The sequence below is a fragment of the Elaeis guineensis genome, chromosome 7 (assembly GCF_000442705.2).
Source record: "Elaeis guineensis isolate ETL-2024a chromosome 7, EG11, whole genome shotgun sequence".
NCBI lineage: Eukaryota > Viridiplantae > Streptophyta > Magnoliopsida > Arecales > Arecaceae > Elaeis > Elaeis guineensis.
The window spans coordinates 28611282-28619508 of NC_025999.2; the positions used below are offsets into that span (position 1 = coordinate 28611282).

General features: G+C 41.3%; 1 pseudogene; it reads right to left on the reverse strand.

Moving 5' to 3' along the window:
• Positions 1 to 2942: 2942 nt before the first annotated feature.
• Positions 2943 to 6651, reverse strand: LOC105035432 (cation/H(+) antiporter 15-like; annotated as a pseudogene).
• Between the last annotated feature and the right edge of the window lie 1576 nt (positions 6652 to 8227).

Genomic DNA, 8227 nt, shown 5'->3' on the forward strand with positions numbered 1-8227 from the left:
AAGGATGTCTGTAGGTTTTCTTAAAGCCGCATACGCATCCGACCTCTATAGATATCCACACAGGATTGAAGCAGATCAAAAGTACCATAGATCATCGAGATGTTCGCTCTCTTTCAAATCTCTGCTTCTCTGATTTGGATCTGTTCTTTTTTTTCGACTGTCGTAGAAGAGGATCTGAAGATGGATCTACATGCGAACTCCTTTCGCAGGATCAAAAGATAGAAGAGACAATAAGAGAACTCTTCTCTCCTTCTCCTTTCTCTCTCTCTCTCTCATTGATCTCTCTCTTAGCACATCAGGGTGGGCATTTGGAAATAAGGGCACAGAAGAAGGAAGGGGGGTTGCTGCTTCACAAATTTCTCCGATAAAACTCTCATAGAATTTTGATATCACTACTATCTAGTACCCCAAAATGCTTCCTTATTTAAATCCAACATCCCAACCTCCTTATCCTATCCATCAAGAGTTTAAATTTGAGTTTAAATCAAATTCAAATTTAAATTAATGGATGAGGATAAGAGTTGATAGAGAGAGAAGATCAAGAAACAGAGGCGCCCACTTTTGGTACCCTCTCTTTTCATTCACACATGCCAAAGAAGGGAGCATGCATGGGGATGCACGCCCCTCTTTTCTACCATAAGAAAGGAGAGAGAGTCCTAGTAAATTTGGGATTCTAGCATATAAATCAATTCGAATTCAATGCAAATTCAATTCGAATCTAATTCGATCTCGATTCGAGCTCAATTCATTCTAGACTAAATCTTAATTTAATTAGGATCCAAATTTAAAATTCAAATATCCAATTAAGCTTAATTAGCTTAAGTCTAATCAAATTAAATCAGATTTAATTCAATTAGGACTTGATCCATAATTTGATCTCATCAAATTGCATTATAACAATTGTAATTAAGTCCTCTTTGCTTACTATTAGCAGATCCTCTACTTGTAACTTTTACTAATTGATCCAGATCATCAATCATATTGATCATTTGATCATGATCTAACCGTTTAATCTGATCAAACTCTTTTTATGTGTAATTCTATAGGTTCTATTCTGTCTGATAGTAAGATACATCATGATCTCCATCATAGTATTATTGAAATATCTTTTAATAGATTGAAATAATTTTAACTCTCACTCAATAAGGATTATCAATCTAGAATGATCCTAGGGAGCTCTCACAATCTACTAATGATGTCTAGAAATATATGGTAACAACCTAGAAGAATAGAATAAATGAAACCCCTAGGTATAGTTACTGTATGATTCAGTTCTTTTATCGTGAGTCCCGACAAGATGGAAGTTATGGAAACTCGTCAAATCCCAACATCCATCATATGAAAAATTTAATTAGCTCAAGTCCAAATCGTGATTTTGATGAAAACTTCTTTCTATCAATCATTTTGTTGTGGCCACAGATTTAAGGACTCAGCTTCTCAAATCTCATAGGACAACTCCTTATCTACTAAGATCGATAGATTCCATTTAGGTGCTCACCCTACTCTTATAATGAATCTACTGTAGCCAACATACATTACAAGGATCCAAATGGCTAGAAGACTATGTTTATATGCAGTCAAACTACAGTAATCTCATTGTGAGCAACCAAGACACCGTAGGTCAAAGAACTACTCACACCACTATAGCATCGGCAAGATCATTAATGAGTGAGTAGACATCCATGTGATCTCTCGTTTGGTCACGCTAAGTACCGATATTCTTTAATAACTATCCATACTCTCATTCAATATCTTTATACTGTAGACTAAAGATTTGTCTATCCCAAAAGAAGCGATCCGTACGTCGATCTAATTAGATCATCCACTATCTCTATGGTGATCCATCGATCGAAAGTAATTTAAGAATTAATCATATATGTCTCTAAGTCTCAACCATTGAGAATATATATCTTTAAATTATTAATTTCTAGGATGATTGTTGGACATACTAGACAAGAATGGATAGAAAAAGCATATTTTATTGATGAATCAATAGTTTAAGTATAAATATATGTCCTAAAACTATTACAATTTATCTACCATATTGATTTTTAGGACATACATCTAACAGTATCTTCATGTGTTTGCCATACTATATGGTTTAGAAGATTGTTATAAGATATTCATGTCTCTCAAATTGATGCTACAAAGATTTACATAAATAACAAGTTGGTAATGATGTTAGCAAAGAATCCAGTCTATCATAAAAGAAGCAAGTATATCGACATCCATTTTTATTTTATTATAAGAGAGCATGTAAAAGAGAAGAATGTGGAGTTAATTTACGTAAAGACTCATAATCAAATTGCCGATATTTTCATCAAGCAATTTACAACATATCCTTTTCATAAGTTCAAGAATCTTCGTAGAATAAAGAATGGAAGATAATTAAGTTTAAAGAGGAGTGTTGAAAATAATTAAACTTAATGATACATGAATCTTAGAGTCCAAGTATAATATTTTTTTAGAGTTAAAAGATCCTATTTCTTACGGTCAAAGAGTCAAGTGTGTATGTTTCCAACGGTCCTTATTTCAAGAGTTAAAGTATGATTAATATTGTGAGTCTTTCCAAGAAAATTGGGACTAAGAGAACTAATATTCCGAGTCTTTTCAAGAAAATTAGAACTAGAAGATTTAATGTTGAGTCTTTTTAAAAGAACCAAGACTTGGAGAATTAATTTTTAGATTGGAGCTATCCATCCAAATTTGAAGCATCATTTATTCATGTATGGTAAATGTATGGCTTAAAAAATCTCCTATATATATATATCTATATCTATATATATATATATATATATATATGAAGTTATATTTTGTAATGAGAATGAAGTGACATTTGAGTCAATAATTTTTTTTATAATGTCTTAATTTTTTTTATCTAATATATCAATCCTACCGTATTTTTGCTAACCCCATCGAATTCTACCAGCTTCTGAAGCCGCTCAGGCGCTGCTGGTGGTTAGTATTGCTCGCGTACCGCCGCACCTCCGGTTGCGACAGTGGGCATTGTGCCGCAGTGCCTCCTACTCGGCCTCGGCCAGGTTTTTCTCCACGTACTGCTGGACCACTAGCACCGACACCTTCGCCCCAAAATCTGACGAGGCTAGCACGTCGCCGATCGGCCCAAGCTCTTGGAACTCACTCCACTCCTCCACCCCGCTATTAGCACCGACTTCCTCCCATGGCTCCTCCCCACCACATACAAGTCGTAGTTGCTTCCCATCTTCCGTAGCGTCGCCACCGTCTCCCCGCCGTTGCTCGCCATCTTCTCCGTAAACACCACCGACTTGTCGCTCACGAACCGGAGCCTGAACTCTCTCACCGCCTCCTCATCCCGCTCCTTGTCTAGCTCGGCATCAACCAGCAGCGACGTGCTTTTCTCCGCGTCGGTCACCGAGGATATTGACTGCGACTGGGACAGCGTGGCCGCCTCGATGAAGCGGATGACAGTAAGGACGATGGTCGAGTGCTCCGCCATGCGCCAAGCGTAGGCGAGCGCCTCGCGGTCGTCGGGGCCCCCGATGAACACGAGGACAATGTGGTGGGAGGCGCGGTGGGCACCGGAGAAGAGCAAGGCGGCACCAGTGCCAAGGCCGCGGTCAATAAGGATGGCGACGGAGCAGGGGGCGTTGGAGAGGATGTTGAGGTTGATGGGGCGGATGGCGGTGCTGCCGACCTCGTCCATGGTGCCATCGACGGTCATATGCTTGTGGAAGGGGAGGACGATGAGAGAGGCATGGCGCTCCTCAGCGATGTTGCAAATGTCCTCGTGCATGGTGGCAGGCTGGGAGAAGGCGGTGAGGGGCTGGAAGGAGATGCCTGGGGAGTGCTGCTTGTAGCCCTCAATGGCGGCGAGGATACTCTCAGATTGGGCTATGCCGTAAGGGAGGGAGGGGCGGTGGTGGTTGCCATAGTGGGAGTAGCCGGCGGAGGGGTGCATGATGGGCATGGAGGAGACGCGGCCTGCGACGTCGACGAGGTGGAGGGCATAGACGAAGATGGGGGAGCGCTTGGAGGGTTTGGAGACGTCGAGGAGGCGAGTGAGGGAGTGGACGTGGCGGGTGTTGTGGATGCAGGCTAGCATCCGGAGCTCCACATCCCGCCTCACCCCTTGGATATTCCGGCGACGGTACGCCGACAGTGGCTTCGGTGGCTTGATGTACGCCAGCGTCGCCACCGGCACCACCAAGGCCATCGTTATCACCGATGCAACGAGTATCACCGCGAACATATCCCCCCTAAGGACCTGGAAATTAAGACCACACATTCCTTATTTTTTCTCTTTTTCTCCAATCAGAGTGACTGTGGCTTGGATCAATATGGGTAAGGCATCTTTTTTCGGTAGTATTGCTTTTAATAACCATTTGGTGTTTATTTTAATTTCAATTTTGTATAATAAAAATTTAAAAATATAAAACAGAGACAAGTTCAGTGTGAACATGGGTAAGGCATTTTTTTCTGAACTATTGCTTTTAATAGACGTTTGGTGTTTATTTTTCATTTTCATTAAAACAAAAAAAAATAAAATAAAAATAGACAAGTTTAATTGTGCATCAGAATTAAATGTACAAGCAACATCTGATTTGCAAATGTATATAGCAAACATGGTGGTTTGAATTCATTGTTACAAATTTGGCATTGAGAACAATTTAGTTATTGATAAAGATCCAGACTAGCATCAGAATATGAACAAATTTGAGTGTGCATGAAAAGTTAATTATAAAGCAACATTTACTTTGCACATAGATTAGATACAAAGTTAGAAATCATAGTTGCTAGCCTCAGCTATCGATATTTGGATTAGTAAAGGATAGGCAAGAATAGCAAATGATAGCAAAATTATATTGTCAAAATTTTAAATAAAAAAATTAAATTGCTCTTACATAATTCGAGAATAAACAAATCATTCTAGATTGATTCATCTGTGAAGAATAATTTGGAAAAAGAAAAAGCTGGTCAAAAATATTAAAACTTTTTAAATAATTCAAAAAACATTGCTACTATAAATGTTTCAAATATTGGTGAGTTCTATGCATGTTAAATATCTTATAAAGAATTTATATCAACTAGAAATAATTATTTTGATCAAACCTACTCAAAATCCTTGAGCAAAATAGAAAGAAGCAATAACTGGTGCATTTCTGAACGCGGTCAACACTGTCAACCGTGCAGATCGTGCGCCTAATAGCAGTCAAAGAAAAGTAACAATTAAAGAACCGGGTAGAAGGGGTATAAAAAAAGAAATAACCTACATTTTTATCGATGGCGACGTTAAGGATGATCATCTCAACGGGGCCCTTGACGCTCGTGAGGAAGCCTAGTGCTAAGCTATCGCGGAAGGACATGGAATAGAACATGGCGACGATAATGGTGCCCACCACCTTGGCCAAGGTAGAGAAGACGACAACGGCGGCCAAGCTGGAGATGGCCCAAAGCGGCAGGACGGTGTAAATGTTGGTCCTGTACCCGCTGTAGGCGAAGAAGAGCGGCAGCAGAACGTTCTCCAGGAACGGCTCCATCCGCTCGATCAAATGCGCAGTGAGCGGCCCGGCGGGCATCGCGAGCCCGTAGATGAAGCTGCCGAAGAGACTGTGGATCCCGATGAGGTCAGAAAGGAACCCGGCCGCCGGCACGCCGGCCAGGATGATCCCGAGGTGGAAATCGCTCATCCGCTCGCCCTCTGGCGTCCGCCGCGCCATCCATACGATGACCGGCCGGACCACGTAGAAGCACACGAGCACGAATGCCGCGGTTGCAAGGGTGACCCACAGCGGCACAAGCAACGAGACCGGCTTGCCGTCCTTGTCACCGGTGGCGACCAGTGCGACGGCGAGAAGGATCCAGGCGAACATGTCGTTGAGGATGGCAGAGGCCATCGAGAGGGGCCCGAGCGGCGAGTTGAGGAGATTGAGCTCAGTGATTATACGAGTGAGGACCGGCAAGCCAGTGATGGATATGGCGAGGCTGAAGAAGAGGAGGAAAGGGATCTGCTTCTTGTCGTTGCTTATTTTGTCGCTTATCAACGTGATGTCGGGGTTGAGGCCGAGGGCGTGGGCAGAGGTGAAGCTGACGACGAAGGCAAGGACGATGCCAACCACCGCAATGATCAGCACCTTCTTCTCCATCCCCCAGATGGTGCGCACGTCCAGGTCGACAGCCACGATGAACATATAATAGGTGAGGGCGAAGTTGGCCGCCGTGTCCAGTAGCACGTAGTTCTGGTCCGGCAAAAGAAGATATGCCTTGTTGTAGAAAAACCCGAGATTTGATGGGCCCAGAAGCGCGCCGGCCTGCCCAACGTGCATGAAATCCAAACAGGAGTCACGAATACAAAAAAGAATCGAATCAATATAATTGCTCAAGAAAAAGAAAAAGAAAATAGAATTAATTATTTGTGGCACAAAGAGACAGAATTAAAGCAGTGCATTAGACAGAATAACAGTTGAGCTCAGAGAGACCTACAATAATCTCAGCGATGACTTTGGGCTGCCGGAAAGGCTTAAGAAGGAACCACAGCATTCGGCTAATGAAGATAACTAGAAGCAATTGACCCACAAAGACAGGAAGCATGTAGTCGAAAACATTTACACCCCATATTCCAGGGGTTCCAATGGATTCCGGCGAATAGCAATACGTATTTGCCAAGTCCATCTTTCCAGAGACAATAAAAACTTCTTCACTTTCTATATACATATCCTTTGCCAACGTGCTAGAGCTAACATAAAGAAATCAAGGATGAAGAGAAGAAAGAGAAAGGCAGGCCTGGGGAAAGACGCGTTGAGAAACAGATGAACGGCAATGGTAGACAAAGATGCTAAAGGAACTATTTATTCCTCTCAAAAAATGGAAAAAATAAAAATAAAACTAACTCCACTACTTTTGGTTTCGTGTTGTTGATGATGTTGCCACCCCAACGTTCAATTATGAACATATTTGGTTAGGAAAGATTTTTTGTTAACAGGATGCAATATAATACATTTCCAAAGTCTGAAAGCTTTTCAAATCTATATTGTGAATTTATTTTAATATTTCAAAAATTCAAATGTATTGCATGATGGTATAATTTTTCTTACAGTTTTGAATCTATAATTTTCCAAAGTCTGAAAGCTTTTCAAATCTATAATTTTTCTTACACATCAGTTTTGAATTTGCTGTTCCAACGGTTGCTGTACTGGCCCTTGTGTAAATCTCCAACAAATCGAACTGTTTATATTTAAAGTTGTCTTTTTCGCATCCAGTAAAATATCTCCACCTCACATCGGGAAGATACAGGTGCATCGTTGGGCGTCGAAACTTGATGCCCATTGAGAGAACAAAGAACGGTCAGGCTAGAATTAGGCCGCAATCCCTGCTCCCCATCTACTCTTTCTTCTCTCTGAAAGTAGAAAGCATCAAACTGGACATGCCAGAACATTTAGGACATGTTTGGTAAGAGCGAGTTAGACTTCGAAATAGGAATGGTAAAGAGTGATTTTTATTCTAGTTATTTGATTTGATGTAATTTTATTTTTATTCTAATTTTAGAAAGAAATAAAAATGCTCCAATTCCTCAAAACTCAATCTCTGCCTTTTCTAATTTGTATTCAAATTTCATTCTGATTCTATTTCCAATTCTTGTTACAAATCAAATAGGAGAATTTAGCTGATAAGTCTGAAACACTCCATCATCCTCTATAGTGCTGGCAACCCAATAGCAGCCCTATGCGTATCTCTGTTAAGGATTGCTGGTGCAGCCATCGAGCGGCTTGCACATGTACTTATGTGATCATGCTGAAGAGGTTTCGGAGCTTTCTACTCGCTAGATGACAAGTGACCAGTCACTCCTACACTCCACTCCACTTATTGAGATCCGTAGTCTCAACAAACCCTTAGGATGTGCAAGTCATTATCCCTAACAATTTGAGCGTGCTTCCGCGACCCTCGAGAGCAAAAATAGTGCATGCTCCTACAGATGACAAGTACCTACCTTCATCTATAAAATCCAAACTTTTTGAGACTCTCCAAGTAAATGAAGACTTACCTCGTATGCCCTCTCCTAGAGACTAGATCCATATGAATTAGATTCATCTCGTCCGTAGAACTCTAAGCAACTCTAACTCCAATAAAACACCTCCCCTCTTCATACAGCACCCGCTGAATCTTCACACTCCATCTCTCCATCTCAATTCCATCCCATCTCATATGCGACCCCACACCACCATTACTTTCTTCTTAAAATTTCAGACTT